Genomic DNA, 19,400 nt, shown 5'->3' on the forward strand with positions numbered 1-19,400 from the left:
ACCATAAGCCTAAATGAGACAATAGGTTCGCTCATCCTTAAGCACTAAACCCTACTCTTACCTTCCACCTCACACTCACCCTACATTTGATCCTCAGACTTACCATAACCCGAATCCTCACACAGCCGTAACTCTAACGTGAACTCTAACTCTGTCCCTAAACATGCCCAAATGCCTGTACCTATGCCCGTCTAAAGTTACACCTAAACCGAAATCTTCTGTGCCACCATTTTGCAGCAGTTTAAAGAAGTACACTGGGAAAGATTTTTCTGCAAGGAAGAAACTGCAGGCGGCGTGCCTGAACTGAGAATATCATGCTGCACGCGCTCTTTGGCCTCAGATGCTACAAGTGCCATGAGTGGGCACTATAAAGAAACGGGACTTTACTTTCTCCGTGATCATCAACCTTTGTGGATTCTCTTTGTTCTAGACGCCTGAAATAAAGACAGTTGTCCTGAGTCACCTAAACCTCCACCGAGTGGTCTTAGTGAGTCGCGGGAACTTGCCAGTATCAGAGAATTCCGAAGAAGGCTGAACGTCCACAATTAAATGGTCATTGCCCAGAAAGAAGCGCCAGCCGGATCAGCCTGGGAAACAAGCTTCCATTAGACAATGAAGATGTGAGAATCTGGTACGGCCACAGTTCATGGTTTCCATAGATCCATGCAATTCCGTGTTGAATTTCAGTCCGAAAATGAAACCGCTGGAGCCTCTGTTCCGCAGGCCCTGGTGTAGCTCCCAGAGGCACAATGGTGCTCCTCTAGAATTTGGACGAAAAACGTTTTCACGGGAATAAGCAACCTTGATCAAGCCAGGTGGGTCTTGGAAAAACGAAAATGCTGCGTGTGCCTGGAATACTGACAAGCACTCACCTGTGTCACTCTATGGCGCATTCAGCACAGGAATCTGCATCGATTGAGCCAAGACAAAGGAAAGTTCAGGGAGGCAGCACCCGTGTAGAAAAGCATTTGTTCTTCAAAGAGGAGGCCAATATTGTGAAACGACATACCCATGGCAAATAGTTTTCATCGGCAGTTTCATGGAGCAATATTGCGGGGAGAGAAAAGGCACCACCTGAGGGAGGCACGCTCAAAAAAACTACGTAGGGCAGGAGACGGGTCGGCCCCAGGCACTAGGGGTGTCGGGCCTCAACATTGTAAGCAGAGTTCACTGAAGTCCCTGAGTGAAGTTTTCTCCCGTGTCCTTCGTCTACGTTCCGAAAATTTACTCTGCGGTTTCTGATGACTCTGGGTTACGAACGGCCACCATTCACCGTTCTCCTTACACTCGTGCGTCTCCATCGACCTTACATGGTAAAACATTTCCTAACGAATAAGAAATCTTCCCATCGCAATGACAATATGAGAGAATTGCCACCGGTGGATTTGCCGATGTGCCTATAAACATCTTCAGGCCATGAAGTAGTGAAGCACGGGAACCCAGGCGCTTCACCCTTTTTCCTAGACCAGTGAAACTTAAAGAGCCACTATTGACCTGTGAAACATGACGTTGCTGGAAGCATCAGTGTACAGAGGCATGGGAACCTCAAAGGAGTTTCTTCCGTGTGAAAATAACAACCAGGCTGAACTTCATGGCAGGGTTCCTGATTCCCAGGAATTCCACGGGCTGTATTGCTCAGAGATAGAACCTACTGCTTGGGGCACACTTAATCTGAAAAGCTTGCTGGACTCACGGCTTTCCCAAAGACCCAAGATTCTCAAAGAGCGAGCGTAAGTTTGACGGAAATACAAACTGCCGGTGGCGCCTTTTGACCTAGAAACCGGCAAGAAGCAAGATTTCCCTTAAACCATGAATCTCAGAAACATTGTGACAGTGAAGGAAAACCAGTGAGAGCAGATGTACTTCCAATAATCCAACACTTAAATTAGACCTCATACCTAAATCCTATCCTAAAAACAACCCTAATCCTAACCCTAAACTAGGTGAAAATCTAACCCTACGTGTAAACCTAAACAGAGATGTAACCCTAAGACTAGGTCTAACTGTATTCTCCTAACCTTAAACTTAACCCTAACCTAAGGCTCACCCTAAAGCAAGCCCTAACCATAACCGTATGTCTACCCTAAGGCTAACCCTAATCCTAACCCCAAATCGGATGTGAACATGCAGCTCCCACTACAACTAACCTTACTCCTAACCGTCATTCTTCGCCTGAACCTAACTTAACTCTATCCCTCACCTTCAATCGATACCTCAATTTCACCGTTAATGTAAACCAATCCCTTAAACTAGAGAGAGAGCTTAACTTAACCTTAATGAAAACGGATGTAACACACAAACCGTAAGCCTGACCCCAAATCAAACTCGCACACTGTCTAACCCTCACACAAATATTAACCCCAACCCATATCTAAACAGTCAAGTTTACCATAAGCCTAAATGAGACAATAGGTTCGCTCATCCTTAAGCACTAAACCCTACTCTTACCTTCCACCTCACACTCACCCTACATTTGATCCTCAGACTTACCATAACCTGAATCCTCACACAGCCGTAACTCTAACGTGAACTCTAACTCTTTCCCTAAACATGCCCAAATGCCTGTACCTATGCCCGTCTAAAGTTAAACCTAAACCGAAATCTTCTGTGCCACCATTTTGCAGCAGTTTAAAGAAGTACACTGGGAAAGATTTTTCTGCAAGGAAGAAACTGCAGGCGGCGTGCCTGAACTGAGAATATCATGCTGCACGAGCTCTTAGGCCTCAGATGCTAGAAGTGCCATGAGTGGGCACTATAAAGAAACGGGTCTTTACTTTCTCCATGATCATCAACCTTTGTGGATTCTCTTTGTTCTAGACGCCTGAAATAAAAACAGTTGTCCTGAGTCACCTAAACCTCCACCGAGTGAGGCGCGGGAACTTGCCGGTATCAGAGAATTCCCAAGAAGGCTGAACGTCCACAATTAAATGGTCATTGCCCAGAAAGAAGCGCCAGCCGGATCAGCCTGGGAAACAAGCTTCCATTAGACAATGGAAGATGTGAGAATCTGGTACGGCCACAGTTCACGGTTTCCATAGATCCATGCAATTCCGTGTTGAATTTCAGTCCGAAAATGAAACCGCTGGAGCGTCTGTTCAGCAGGCCCTGGTGTAGCTCCCAGAGGCACAATGGTGCTCCTCTAGAATTTGGACGAAAAACGTTTTCACGGGAATAAGCAACCTTGATCAAGCCAGGTGGGTCTTGGAAAAACGAAATTGCTGCGTGTGCCTGGAATACTGACAAGCACTCACCTGTGTCACTCTATGGCGCATTCAGCACAGGAATCTGCATCGATTGAGCCAAGACAAAGAAAGTTCAGAGAGGCAGCACCCGTGTAGAAAAGCATTTGTTCTTCAAAGAGGAGGCCAATATTGTGAAACGACATACCCATGGCAAATAGTTTTCATCGGCAGTTTCATGGAGCAATATTGCGGGGAGAGAAAAGGCACCACCTGAGGGAGGCACGCTCAAAAAAACTACGTAGGGCAGGAGACGGGTCGCCCCCAGGCACTAGGGGTGTCGGGCCTCAACATTGTAAGCAGAGTTCACTGAAGTCCCTGAGTGAAGTTTTCTCCGGTGTCTTTCGTCTACGTTCCTAAAATTTACTCTGCGGTTTCTGATGACGCTGGGTTACGAACGGCCACCATTCACCGTTCTCCTTACACTCGTGCGTCTCCATCGACCTTACATGGTAAAACATTTCCTAACGAATAAGAAATCTTCCCATCGCAATGACAATATGAGAGAATTGCCACCGGTGGATTTGCCGATGTGCCTATAAACATCTTCAGGCCATGAAGTAGTGAAGCACGGGAACCCAGGCGCTTCACCCTTTTTCCTAGACCAGTGAAACTTAAAGAGCCACTATTGACCTGTGAAACATGACGTTGCTGGAAGCATCAGTGTACAGAGGCATGGGAACCTCAAAGGAGTTTCTTCCGTGTGAAAATAACAACCAGGCTGAACTTCATGGCAGGGTTCCAGATTCCCAGGAATTCCACGGGCTGTATTGCTCAGAGATAGAACCTACTGCTTGGGGCACACTTAATCTGAAAAGCTTGCTGGACTCACGGCTTTCCCAAAGACCCAAGATTCTCAAAGAGCGAGCGTAAGTTTGACGGAAATACAAACTGCCGGTGGCGCCTTTTGACCTAGAAACCGGCAAGAAGCAAGATTTCCCTTAAACCATGAATCTCAGAAACATTGTGACAGTGAAGGAAAACCAGTGAGAGCAGATGTACTTCCAATAATCCAACACTTAAATTAGACCTCATACCTAAATCCTATCCTAAAAACAACCCTAATCCTAACCCTAAACTAGGTGAAAAGCTAACCCTACGTGTAAACCTAAACAGAGATGTAACCCTAAGACTAGGTCTAACTGTATTCTCCTAACCTTAAACTTAACCCTAACCTAAGGCTCACCCTAAAGCAAGCCCTAACCATAACCGTATGTCTACCCTAAGGCTAACCCTAATCCTAACCCCAAATCGGATGTGAACATGCAGCTCCCACTACAACTAACCTTACTCCTAACCGTCATTCTTCGCCTGAACCTAACTTAACTCTATCCCTCACCTTCAATCGATACCTCAATTTCACCGTTAATGTAAACCAATCCCTTAAACTAGAGAGAGAGCTTAACTTAACCTTAATGAAAACGGATGTAACACACAAACCGTAAGCCTGACCCCAAATCAAACTCGCACACTGTCTAACCCTCACACAAATATTAACCCCAACCCATATCTAAACAGTCAAGTTTACCATAAGCCTAAATGAGACAATAGGTTCGCTCATCCTTAAGCACTAAACCCTACTCTTACCTTCCACCTCACACTCACCCTACATTTGATCCTCAGACTTACCATAACCCGAATCCTCACACAGCCGTAACTCTAACGTGAACTCTAACTCTGTCCCTAAACATGCCCAAATGCCTGTACCTATGCCCGTCTAAAGTTACACCTAAACCGAAATCTTCTGTGCCACCATTTTGCAGCAGTTTAAAGAAGTACACTGGGAAAGATTTTTCTGCAAGGAAGAAACTGCAGGCGGCGTGCCTGAACTGAGAATATCATGCTGCACGCGCTCTTTGGCCTCAGATGCTACAAGTGCCATGAGTGGGCACTATAAAGAAACGGGACTTTACTTTCTCCGTGATCATCAACCTTTGTGGATTCTCTTTGTTCTAGACGCCTGAAATAAAGACAGTTGTCCTGAGTCACCTAAACCTCCACCGAGTGGTCTTAGTGAGTCGCGGGAACTTGCCAGTATCAGAGAATTCCGAAGAAGGCTGAACGTCCACAATTAAATGGTCATTGCCCAGAAAGAAGCGCCAGCCGGATCAGCCTGGGAAACAAGCTTCCATTAGACAATGAAGATGTGAGAATCTGGTACGGCCACAGTTCATGGTTTCCATAGATCCATGCAATTCCGTGTTGAATTTCAGTCCGAAAATGAAACCGCTGGAGCCTCTGTTCCGCAGGCCCTGGTGTAGCTCCCAGAGGCACAAGGGTGCTCCTCTAGAATTTGGACGAAAAACGTTTTCACGGGAATAAGCAACCTTGATCAAGCCAGGTGGGTCTTGGAAAAACGAAAATGCTGCGTGTGCCTGGAATACTGACAAGCACTCACCTGTGTCACTCTATGGCGCATTCAGCACAGGAATCTGCATCGATTGAGCCAAGACAAAGGAAAGTTCAGGGAGGCAGCACCCGTGTAGAAAAGCATTTGTTCTTCAAAGAGGAGGCCAATATTGTGAAACGACATACCCATGGCAAATAGTTTTCATCGGCAGTTTCATGGAGCAATATTGCGGGGAGAGAAAAGGCACCACCTGAGGGAGGCACGCTCAAAAAAACTACGTAGGGCAGGAGACGGGTCGGCCCCAGGCACTAGGGGTGTCGGGCCTCAACATTGTAAGCAGAGTTCACTGAAGTCCCTGAGTGAAGTTTTCTCCCGTGTCCTTCGTCTACGTTCCGAAAATTTACTCTGCGGTTTCTGATGACTCTGGGTTACGAACGGCCACCATTCACCGTTCTCCTTACACTCGTGCGTCTCCATCGACCTTACATGGTAAAACATTTCCTAACGAATAAGAAATCTTCCCATCGCAATGACAATATGAGAGAATTGCCACCGGTGGATTTGCCGATGTGCCTATAAACATCTTCAGGCCATGAAGTAGTGAAGCACGGGAACCCAGGCGCTTCACCCTTTTTCCTAGACCAGTGAAACTTAAAGAGCCACTATTGACCTGTGAAACATGACGTTGCTGGAAGCATCAGTGTACAGAGGCATGGGAACCTCAAAGGAGTTTCTTCCGTGTGAAAATAACAACCAGGCTGAACTTCATGGCAGGGTTCCTGATTCCCAGGAATTCCACGGGCTGTATTGCTCAGAGATAGAACCTACTGCTTGGGGCACACTTAATCTGAAAAGCTTGCTGGACTCACGGCTTTCCCAAAGACCCAAGATTCTCAAAGAGCGAGCGTAAGTTTGACGGAAATACAAACTGCCGGTGGCGCCTTTTGACCTAGAAACCGGCAAGAAGCAAGATTTCCCTTAAACCATGAATCTCAGAAACATTGTGACAGTGAAGGAAAACCAGTGAGAGCAGATGTACTTCCAATAATCCAACACTTAAATTAGACCTCATACCTAAATCCTATCCTAAAAACAACCCTAATCCTAACCCTAAACTAGGTGAAAAGCTAACCCTACGTGTAAACCTAAACAGAGATGTAACCCTAAGACTAGGTCTAACTGTATTCTCCTAACCTTAAACTTAACCCTAACCTAAGGCTCACCCTAAAGCAAGCCCTAACCATAACCGTATGTCTACCCTAAGGCTAACCCTAATCCTAACCCCAAATCGGATGTGAACATGCAGCTCCCACTACAACTAACCTTACTCCTAACCGTCATTCTTCGCCTGAACCTAACTTAACTCTATCCCTCACCTTCAATCGATACCTCAATTTCACCGTTAATGTAAACCAATCCCTTAAACTAGAGAGAGAGCTTAACTTAACCTTAATGAAAACGGATGTAACACACAAACCGTAAGCCTGACCCCAAATCAAACTCGCACACTGTCTAACCCTCACACAAATATTAACCCCAACCCATATCTAAACAGTCAAGTTTACCATAAGCCTAAATGAGACAATAGGTTCGCTCATCCTTAAGCACTAAACCCTACTCTTACCTTCCACCTCACACTCACCCTACATTTGATCCTCAGACTTACCATAACCCGAATCCTCACACAGCCGTAACTCTAACGTGAACTCTAACTCTGTCCCTAAACATGCCCAAATGCCTGTACCTATGCCCGTCTAAAGTTACACCTAAACCGAAATCTTCTGTGCCACCATTTTGCAGCAGTTTAAAGAAGTACACTGGGAAAGATTTTTCTGCAAGGAAGAAACTGCAGGCGGCGTGCCTGAACTGAGAATATCATGCTGCACGCGCTCTTTGGCCTCAGATGCTACAAGTGCCATGAGTGGGCACTATAAAGAAACGGGACTTTACTTTCTCCGTGATCATCAACCTTTGTCGATTCTCTTTGTTCTAGACGCCTGAAATAAAGACAGTTGTCCTGAGTCACCTAAACCTCCACCGAGTGGTCTTAGTGAGTCGCGGGAACTTGTCAGTATCAGAGAATTCCGAAGAAGGCTGAACGTCCACAATTAAATGGTCATTGCCCAGAAAGAAGCGCCAGCCGGATCAGCCTGGGAAACAAGCTTCCATTAGACAATGAAGATGTGAGAATCTGGTACGGCCACAGTTCATGGTTTCCATAGATCCATGCAATTCCGTGTTGAATTTCAGTCCGAAAATGAAACCGCTGGAGCCTCTGTTCCGCAGGCCCTGGTGTAGCTCCCAGAGGCACAATGGTGCTCCTCTAGAATTTGGACGAAAAACGTTTTCACGGGAATAAGCAACCTTGATCAAGCCAGGTGGGTCTTGGAAAAACGAAAATGCTGCGTGTGCCTGGAATACTGACAAGCACTCACCTGTGTCACTCTATGGCGCATTCAGCACAGGAATCTGCATCGATTGAGCCAAGACAAAGGAAAGTTCAGGGAGGCAGCACCCGTGTAGAAAAGCATTTGTTCTTCAAAGAGGAGGCCAATATTGTGAAACGACATACCCATGGCAAATAGTTTTCATCGGCAGTTTCATGGAGCAATATTGCGGGGAGAGAAAAGGCACCACCTGAGGGAGGCACGCTCAAAAAAACTACGTAGGGCAGGAGACGGGTCGGCCCCAGGCACTAGGGGTGTCGGGCCTCAACATTGTAAGCAGAGTTCACTGAAGTCCCTGAGTGAAGTTTTCTCCCGTGTCCTTCGTCTACGTTCCGAAAATTTACTCTGCGGTTTCTGATGACTCTGGGTTACGAACGGCCACCATTCACCGTTCTCCTTACACTCGTGCGTCTCCATCGACCTTACATGGTAAAACATTTCCTAACGAATAAGAAATCTTCCCATCGCAATGACAATATGAGAGAATTGCCACCGGTGGATTTGCCGATGTGCCTATAAACATCTTCAGGCCATGAAGTAGTGAAGCACGGGAACCCAGGCGCTTCACCCTTTTTCCTAGACCAGTGAAACTTAAAGAGCCACTATTGACCTGTGAAACATGACGTTGCTGGAAGCATCAGTGTACAGAGGCATGGGAACCTCAAAGGAGTTTCTTCCGTGTGAAAATAACAACCAGGCTGAACTTCATGGCAGGGTTCCTGATTCCCAGGAATTCCACGGGCTGTATTGCTCAGAGATAGAACCTACTGCTTGGGGCACACTTAATCTGAAAAGCTTGCTGGACTCACGGCTTTCCCAAAGACCCAAGATTCTCAAAGAGCGAGCGTAAGTTTGACGGAAATACAAACTGCCGGTGGCGCCTTTTGACCTAGAAACCGGCAAGAAGCAAGATTTCCCTTAAACCATGAATCTCAGAAACATTGTGACAGTGAAGGAAAACCAGTGAGAGCAGATGTACTTCCAATAATCCAACACTTAAATTAGACCTCATACCTAAATCCTATCCTAAAAACAACCCTAATCCTAACCCTAAACTAGGTGAAAAGCTAACCCTACGTGTAAACCTAAACAGAGATGTAACCCTAAGACTAGGTCTAACTGTATTCTCCTAACCTTAAACTTAACCCTAACCTAAGGCTCACCCTAAAGCAAGCCCTAACCATAACCGTATGTCTACCCTAAGGCTAACCCTAATCCTAACCCCAAATCGGATGTGAACATGCAGCTCCCACTACAACTAACCTTACTCCTAACCGTCATTCTTCGCCTGAACCTAACTTAACTCTATCCCTCACCTTCAATCGATACCTCAATTTCACCGTTAATGTAAACCAATCCCTTAAACTAGAGAGAGAGCTTAACTTAACCTTAATGAAAACGGATGTAACACACAAACCGTAAGCCTGACCCCAAATCAAACTCGCACACTGTCTAACCCTCACACAAATATTAACCCCAACCCATATCTAAACAGTCAAGTTTACCATAAGCCTAAATGAGACAATAGGTTCGCTCATCCTTAAGCACTAAACCCTACTCTTACCTTCCACCTCACACTCACCCTACATTTGATCCTCAGACTTACCATAACCCGAATCCTCACACAGCCGTAACTCTAACGTGAACTCTAACTCTGTCCCTAAACATGCCCAAATGCCTGTACCTATGCCCGTCTAAAGTTACACCTAAACCGAAATCTTCTGTGCCACCATTTTGCAGCAGTTTAAAGAAGTACACTGGGAAAGATTTTTCTGCAAGGAAGAAACTGCAGGCGGCGTGCCTGAACTGAGAATATCATGCTGCACGCGCTCTTTGGCCTCAGATGCTACAAGTGCCATGAGTGGGCACTATAAAGAAACGGGACTTTACTTTCTCCGTGATCATCAACCTTTGTCGATTCTCTTTGTTCTAGACGCCTGAAATAAAGACAGTTGTCCTGAGTCACCTAAACCTCCACCGAGTGGTCTTAGTGAGTCGCGGGAACTTGCCAGTATCAGAGAATTCCGAAGAAGGCTGAACGTCCACAATTAAATGGTCATTGCCCAGAAAGAAGCGCCAGCCGGATCAGCCTGGGAAACAAGCTTCCATTAGACAATGAAGATGTGAGAATCTGGTACGGCCACAGTTCATGGTTTCCATAGATCCATGCAATTCCGTGTTGAATTTCAGTCCGAAAATGAAACCGCTGGAGCCTCTGTTCCGCAGGCCCTGGTGTAGCTCCCAGAGGCACAATGGTGCTCCTCTAGAATTTGGACGAAAAACGTTTTCACGGGAATAAGCAACCTTGATCAAGCCAGGTGGGTCTTGGAAAAACGAAAATGCTGCGTGTGCCTGGAATACTGACAAGCACTCACCTGTGTCACTCTATGGCGCATTCAGCACAGGAATCTGCATCGATTGAGCCAAGACAAAGGAAAGTTCAGGGAGGCAGCACCCGTGTAGAAAAGCATTTGTTCTTCAAAGAGGAGGCCAATATTGTGAAACGACATACCCATGGCAAATAGTTTTCATCGGCAGTTTCATGGAGCAATATTGCGGGGAGAGAAAAGGCACCACCTGAGGGAGGCACGCTCAAAAAAACTACGTAGGGCAGGAGACGGGTCGGCCCCAGGCACTAGGGGTGTCGGGCCTCAACATTGTAAGCAGAGTTCACTGAAGTCCCTGAGTAAAGTTTTCTCCCGTGTCCTTCGTCTACGTTCCGAAAATTTACTCTGCGGTTTCTGATGACTCTGGGTTACGAACGGCCACCATTCACCGTTCTCCTTACACTCGTGCGTCTCCATCGACCTTACATGGTAAAACATTTCCTAACGAATAAGAAATCTTCCCATCGCAATGACAATATGAGAGAATTGCCACCGGTGGATTTGCCGATGTGCCTATAAACATCTTCAGGCCATGAAGTAGTGAAGCACGGGAACCCAGGCGCTTCACCCTTTTTCCTAGACCAGTGAAACTTAAAGAGCCACTATTGACCTGTGAAACATGACGTTGCTGGAAGCATCAGTGTACAGAGGCATGGGAACCTCAAAGGAGTTTCTTCCGTGTGAAAATAACAACCAGGCTGAACTTCATGGCAGGGTTCCTGATTCCCAGGAATTCCACGGGCTGTATTGCTCAGAGATAGAACCTACTGCTTGGGGCACACTTAATCTGAAAAGCTTGCTGGACTCACGGCTTTCCCAAAGACCCAAGATTCTCAAAGAGCGAGCGTAAGTTTGACGGAAATACAAACTGCCGGTGGCGCCTTTTGACCTAGAAACCGGCAAGAAGCAAGATTTCCCTTAAACCATGAATCTCAGAAACATTGTGACAGTGAAGGAAAACCAGTGAGAGCAGATGTACTTCCAATAATCCAACACTTAAATTAGACCTCATACCTAAATCCTATCCTAAAAACAACCCTAATCCTAACCCTAAACTAGGTGAAAATCTAACCCTACGTGTAAACCTAAACAGAGATGTAACCCTAAGACTAGGTCTAACTGTATTCTCCTAACCTTAAACTTAACCCTAACCTAAGGCTCACCCTAAAGCAAGCCCTAACCATAACCGTATGTCTACCCTAAGGCTAACCCTAATCCTAACCCCAAATCGGATGTGAACATGCAGCTCCCACTACAACTAACCTTACTCCTAACCGTCATTCTTCGCCTGAACCTAACTTAACTCTATCCCTCACCTTCAATCGATACCTCAATTTCACCGTTAATGTAAACCAATCCCTTAAACTAGAGAGAGAGCTTAACTTAACCTTAATGAAAACGGATGTAACACACAAACCGTAAGCCTGACCCCAAATCAAACTCGCACACTGTCTAACCCTCACACAAATATTAACCCCAACCCATATCTAAACAGTCAAGTTTACCATAAGCCTAAATGAGACAATAGGTTCGCTCATCCTTAAGCACTAAACCCTACTCTTACCTTCCACCTCACACTCACCCTACATTTGATCCTCAGACTTACCATAACCCGAATCCTCACACAGCCGTAACTCTAACGTGAACTCTAACTCTGTCCCTAAACATGCCCAAATGCCTGTACCTATGCCCGTCTAAAGTTACACCTAAACCGAAATCTTCTGTGCCACCATTTTGCAGCAGTTTAAAGAAGTACACTGGGAAAGATTTTTCTGCAAGGAAGAAACTGCAGGCGGCGTGCCTGAACTGAGAATATCATGCTGCACGCGCTCTTTGGCCTCAGATGCTACAAGTGCCATGAGTGGGCACTATAAAGAAACGGGACTTTACTTTCTCCGTGATCATCAACCTTTGTGGATTCTCTTTGTTCTAGACGCCTGAAATAAAGACAGTTGTCCTGAGTCACCTAAACCTCCACCGAGTGGTCTTAGTGAGTCGCGGGAACTTGCCAGTATCAGAGAATTCCGAAGAAGGCTGAACGTCCACAATTAAATGGTCATTGCCCAGAAAGAAGCGCCAGCCGGATCAGCCTGGGAAACAAGCTTCCATTAGACAATGAAGATGTGAGAATCTGGTACGGCCACAGTTCATGGTTTCCATAGATCCATGCAATTCCGTGTTGAATTTCAGTCCGAAAATGAAACCGCTGGAGCCTCTGTTCCGCAGGCCCTGGTGTAGCTCCCAGAGGCACAATGGTGCTCCTCTAGAATTTGGACGAAAAACGTTTTCACGGGAATAAGCAACCTTGATCAAGCCAGGTGGGTCTTGGAAAAACGAAAATGCTGCGTGTGCCTGGAATACTGACAAGCACTCACCTGTGTCACTCTATGGCGCATTCAGCACAGGAATCTGCATCGATTGAGCCAAGACAAAGGAAAGTTCAGGGAGGCAGCACCCGTGTAGAAAAGCATTTGTTCTTCAAAGAGGAGGCCAATATTGTGAAACGACATACCCATGGCAAATAGTTTTCATCGGCAGTTTCATGGAGCAATATTGCGGGGAGAGAAAAGGCACCACCTGAGGGACGCACGCTCAAAAAAACTACGTAGGGCAGGAGACGGGTCGGCCCCAGGCACTAGGGGTGTCGGGCCTCAACATTGTAAGCAGAGTTCACTGAAGTCCCTGAGTGAAGTTTTCTCCCGTGTCCTTCGTCTACGTTCCGAAAATTTACTCTGCGGTTTCTGATGACTCTGGGTTACGAACGGCCACCATTCACCGTTCTCCTTACACTCGTGCGTCTCCATCGACCTTACATGGTAAAACATTTCCTAACGAATAAGAAATCTTCCCATCGCAATGACAATATGAGAGAATTGCCACCGGTGGATTTGCCGATGTGCCTATAAACATCTTCAGGCCATGAAGTAGTGAAGCACGGGAACCCAGGCGCTTCACCCTTTTTCCTAGACCAGTGAAACTTAAAGAGCCACTATTGACCTGTGAAACATGACGTTGCTGGAAGCATCAGTGTACAGAGGCATGGGAACCTCAAAGGAGTTTCTTCCGTGTGAAAATAACAACCAGGCTGAACTTCATGGCAGGTTTCCAGATTCCCAGGAATTCCACGGGCTGTATTGCTCAGAGATAGAACCTACTGCTTGGGGCACACTTAATCTGAAAAGCTTGCTGGACTCACGGCTTTCCCAAAGACCCAAGATTCTCAAAGAGCGAGCGTAAGTTTGACGGAAATACAAACTGCCGGTGGTGCCTTTTGACCTAGAAACCGGCAAGAAGCAAGATTTCCCTTAAACCATGAATCTCAGAAACATTGTGACAGTGAAGGAAAACCAGTGAGAGCAGATGTACTTCCAATAATCCAACACTTAAATTAGACCTCATACCTAAATCCTATCCTAAAAACAACCCTAATCCTAACCCTAAACTAGGTGAAAAGCTAACCCTACATGTAAACTTAAACAGAGATGTAACCCTAAGACTAGGTCTAACTGTATTCTCCTAACCTTAAACTTAACCCTAATCTAAGGCTCACCCTAAAGCAAGCCCTAACCATAACCGTATGTCTACCCTAATCCTAACCCCAAATCTGATGTGAACATGCAGCTCCCCCTACAACTAACCTTACTCCTAACCGTCATTCTTCGCCTGAATCTAACTTAACTCTATCCCTCACCTTTAATCGATACCTCAATTTCACCGTTAATGTAAACGAATCCCTTAAACTAGAAAGAGAGCTAAACTTAACCTTAATGAAAACGGATGTAACACACAAACCGTAAGCCTGACCCCAACTCAACCTCGCACACTGTCTAACCCTCACACAAATATTAACCCCAACCCATATCTAAACAGTCAAGTTGACCATAAGCCTAAATGAGACAATAGGTTCGCTCATCCTTAAGCACTAAACCCTACTCTTACCTTCCACCTCACACTCACCCTTCATTGGATCCTCAGACTTACCATAACCCGAATCCTCAGACAGCCGTAACCCTAACGTGAACTCTAACTCTGTCCCTAAACATGCCCAAATGCCTGTACCTATGCCCGTCTAAAGTTAAACCTAAACCGAAATCTTCTGTGCCACCATTTTGCAGCAGTTTAAAGAAGTACACTGGGAAAGATTTTTCTGCAAGGAAGAAACTGCAGGCGGCGTGCCTGAACTGAGAATATCATGCTGCACGAGCACTTTTGCCTCAGATGCTAGAAGTGCCATGAGTGGGAAGTATAAACGGGACTTTACTTTCTCCGTGATCATCAATCTTTGTGGATTCTCTTTGTTCTAGACGCCTGAAATAAAGACAGTTGTCCTGAGTCACCTAAACCTCCACCGAGTGAGGCGCGGGAACTTGCCGGTATCAGAGAATTCCCAAGAAGGCTGAACGTCCACAATTAAATGGTCATTGCCCAGAAAGAAGCGCCAGCCGGATCAGCCTGGGAAACAAGCTTCCATTAGAAAATGAAGATGTGAGAATCTGGTACGGCCACAGTTCACGGTTTCCATAGATCCATGCAATTCCGTGTTGAATTTCAGCCCGAAAATGAAACCGCTGGAGCCTCTGTTCAGCAGGCCCTGGTGTAGCTCCCAGAGGCACAATGGTGCTACTCTAGAATTTGGACGAAAAACGTTTTCACGGGAATAAGCTACCTTGATCAAGCTAGGTGGATCTTGTAAAAACGAAATTGCTGCGTGTGCCTGCAATACTGACAAGCACACACCTGTGTCACTCTATGGTGCATTCAGCACAGGAATCTGCATCGATAGAGCCAAGACAAAGGAAAGTTCAGGGAGGCAGCACCCGTGTAGAAAAGCATTTGTTCTTCAAAGAGGAGGCCAATATTGTGAAACGACATACCCATGGCAAATAGTTTTCATCGGCAGAGTTTCATGGAGCAATATTGCGGGGAGAGAAAAGGCACCACCTGAGGAGGCAAGCTCAAAAAAACTACCTAGGACAAGAGACGGGTCGCCCCCAACACTAGGGGTGTCATGCCTCAACATTGTAAGCAGAGTTCACTGAAGTCCCTGAGTGAAGTTTTCTCCAGTATTCTACGTCTACGTTCCTAAAATTTACTCTGCGGATTCTGATGACTCTGGGTTACGAACGGCCACCATTCACCGTTCTCCTTACACTCGTGCGTCTCCATCGACGTTAAAGGAAAGGGAGGACACGCAGATGCTGGCAGCTAAATTCAGCAGAGTTTGTCTCAACACAAAAGAGACAGCTCTGTGGGGACCCGTCTTCCATGGTAAAACATTTCTTAACGAATAAGAAATCTTCCCATCGCAATGACAATATGAGAGAATTGCCACCGATGGATTTGCCGATGTGCTTACGAACATCTTCAGGCCATGAAGTAGGGAAGCACGCGAACCCAGGCGCTTCACCCTTTTCCCTAGACCAGTGAAACTTAAAGAGCCACTATTGACCTGTGAGACATGACGTTGCTGGAAGCATCAGTGTACAGAGGCATGGGAACCTCAAAGGAGTTTCTTCCGTGTGAAAGTAACAACCAGGCTGAACTTCATGGCAGGGTTCCAGACTCCTAGGAATTCCACGGGCTGTATTGCTCAGAGATAGAACCTACTGCTTGGGGCACAATCTGAAAAGCTTGCTGGACTCACGGCTTTCCCAAAGACCCATGCTTCTCAAAGAGCGAGCGTAAGTTTGACGGAAAAAACAAACTGCCGGTGGTGCCTTTTTTACCTTGAAACCGGCAAGAAGCAAGATGTCCCTTCAACCTTGAATCTCAGAAACATTTTGATCGTGAAGGAAAACCAGTGAGAGCCGATGTACTTCCAATAATCCAACACTTAATTAAACCTCAAACCTAAATCCTATCCTAAAAACAACCCTAACCCTAACCTAGGTGAAAACCTAACCCTAGGTCTGAACCTAAACAGAGATGTAACCCTAAGCCTAGGTCTAACTCTGTATACTCCTAAACTTTAACTTAACCCTAACCTAAGGCTCACCCTAAACCAAGCCCTAACGTAACCGTATGTCTACCCTAAGGCTAAGCCTAATCCGAACCCCAAATCTGATGTGAACATGCAGTTCCCACTACAACTAACCTTACTCCTAACCGTCATCCTTCGCCTGAACCTAACTTAACTCTATCCCTCACCTTCAATCGATACATCAATTTCACCTTTAGTGTAAACCAATCAATTAAACCAGATAGAGAGGTAAACTTAACCTTGATGAAAACGGATGTAACACACTAACCGTAAGCCTGACCCCAACTCAACCTCGAACACTGTCTAACCCTCACACAAATATTAACCCCAACCCATATCTAAACAGTCAAGTTGACCATAAGCCTAAATGAGACAATAGGTTCGCTCATCCTTAAGCACTAAACCCTACTATTACCTTCAACCTCACACTCACCCTACATTTGATCCTCAGACTTACCATAACCCGAATCCTCACACAGCCGTAACTCTAACGTGAACTCTAACTCTGTCCCTAAACAAGCCCAAATGCCTGTACCTATGCCCGTCTAAAGTTAAACCTAAACCGAAATCTTCTGTGCCACCATTTTGCAGCAGTTTAAAGAAGTACACTGGGAAAAATTTTTCTGCAAGGAAGAAACTGCAGGCGGCGTGCCTGAACTGAGAATATCATGCTGCACGAGCTCTTTGGCCTCAGATGCTAGAAGTGCCATGAGTGGGAAGTATAAAGAAACGGGAGTTTACTTTCTCCGTGATCATCAACCTTTGTGGATTCTCTTAGTTCTAGACGCCTAAAATAAAGACAGTTGTCCAGGGTTCACCTGACTCTGTACACTGGTGCTTCCAGCAACTTCATGTCTCACAGGTCAATAGTGGCTCTTTAAGTTTCACTGATCTAGGGAAAAGGGTGAAGCGCCTGGGTTCCCGTGCTTCACTACTTCATGGCCTGAAGATGTTTATAGGCACATCGGCAAATCCATCGGTGGCAATTCTCTCATATTGTCATTGCGATGGGAAGATTTCTTATTCCATAGGAAATGTTTTACCATGGAAGACGGGTCCCCACAGAGCTGTCTCTTTTGTGTTGAGACTAACTCTGCTGAATTGAGCTGCCAGCATTTGCGTGTCCTCCCTTTCCTTTAAGGTCGATGGAGACGCACGAGTGTAAGGAGAACGGTGAATGGTGGCCGTTCATAACCCAGAGTCATCAGAAATCGCACAGTAAATATTAGGAACGTAGACGTAGGACACCGGAGAAAACTAACTCAGGGACTTCAGTGAACTCTGCTTACAATATTGAGGCCCGACACCACTAGTGCCGGGGGCGACCCGTCTCCTGCCCTAGGTAGTTTTTGTGAGTGTGCCTCCTAGGTGGTGCCTTTTCTCTCCCCGCAATATTGCTCCATGAAACTGCCGATGAAAACTATTTGCCATGGGTATGACCTTTCACAAAATTGGCCTCCTCTTTGAAGAACAAATGCTTTTCTACACGGGTGCTGCCTCCCTGAACTTTCCTTTGTCTTGGCTCAATCGATGCAGATTCCTGTGCTGAATGCGCCATAGAATGACACAGGTGTGTGCTTGTCAGTATTCCAGGCACACGCAGCAATTTCGTTTTTCCAAGACCCATCTGGCTTAATCAATGTTGCTTATTCCCGTGAAAATGTTTTTCGAACAAATTCTAGAGGAGCACCATTGTGCCTCTGGGAGCTACACCAGGGCCTGCGGTACAGAGGCTCCAGCGGTTTCATTTTCGGACTGAAATTCAACACGGAATTGCATGGATCTTAGGAAATCATGAAGTGTGGCCGTACCTGATTCTCACATCTTCATTGTCTAATGGAAGCTTGTTTTCCAGGCTGATCCGGCTGGCGCTTCATTTCTGGGCAATAACCATTTAATTGTGGACGTTCAGCCTTCTTCGGATTTCTCTGATACCGGCAAGTTCCTGCGCCTCACGAAGACCACTCTGTGGAGGTTTAGGTGACTCAGGACAACTGTCTTTATTTCAGGCGTCTAGAACAAAGAGAATCCACAAAGGTTTATGATCACGGAGAACGTAAAGTCCCGTTTCTTTATACTTCCCACTCATGGCACTTCTAGCATCTGAGGCCAAAGAGCTCGTGCAGCATGATATTCTCAGTTCAGGCACGCCGCCTGCAGTTTCTTCCTTGCAGAAAAATCTTTCCCACTGTACTTCTTTAAACTGCTGCAAAATGGTGGCACAGAATATTTCAGTTAAGGTTTAACTTTAGACGGGCATAGGTACATGCATTTGGGCATGTTTAGGGACAGAGTTAGAGTTCACGTTAGAGTTACGGCTGTGTGAGGATTCAGGTTATGTTAAGTCTGAGGATCAAATGTAGGGTGAGTGTGAGGTTTAAGGTATTAGTTTGGTTTAGTGCTTAAGGATGAGCGAACCTATTGTCTCATTTAGGCTTATGGTAAACTTGACTGTTTAGATATGGGTTGGGGTTAATATTTGTGTGAGGGTTAGACAGTGTGCGAAGTTAAGAGTTGGGGTCAGGCTTAAGGTTTGTGTGTTACATCCGTTTTCATTAAAGTTCAGTTTAGCTCTCTGTCTAGTTTAAGGGATTGGTTTACATTAACGGTGAAATTGAGGTATCGATTGAAGGTGAGGGATAGAGTTAAGTTAGGTTCAGGCGAAGGATGACGGTTAGGAGTAAGGTTAGTTGTAGGGGGAACTGCATGTTCACATCCGATTTGGTGTTAGGATTAGGCTTAGCCTTAGGGTAGACATACGGTTAGCGTTAGGGCTTGGTTTAGGGTGAGCCTTAGGTTAGGGTTAAGTTAAAGTTTAGGAGTATACAGAGTTAGACCTAGGCTTAGGGTTACATCTCTGTTTAGGTTCAGACCTAGGGTTAGGTTTTCACCTAGGTTAGGGTTAGGATTAGTGTTGGTTTTAGGATATGATTTAGGTTTGAGGTTTAAGTGTTGGATTATTGGAAGTACATCGGCTCTCACTGGTTTTCCTTCACG

Source organism: Tenrec ecaudatus, unplaced genomic scaffold (assembly GCF_050624435.1).
Source record: "Tenrec ecaudatus isolate mTenEca1 unplaced genomic scaffold, mTenEca1.hap1 Scaffold_1258, whole genome shotgun sequence".
Taxonomy (NCBI): domain Eukaryota; kingdom Metazoa; phylum Chordata; class Mammalia; order Afrosoricida; family Tenrecidae; genus Tenrec; species Tenrec ecaudatus.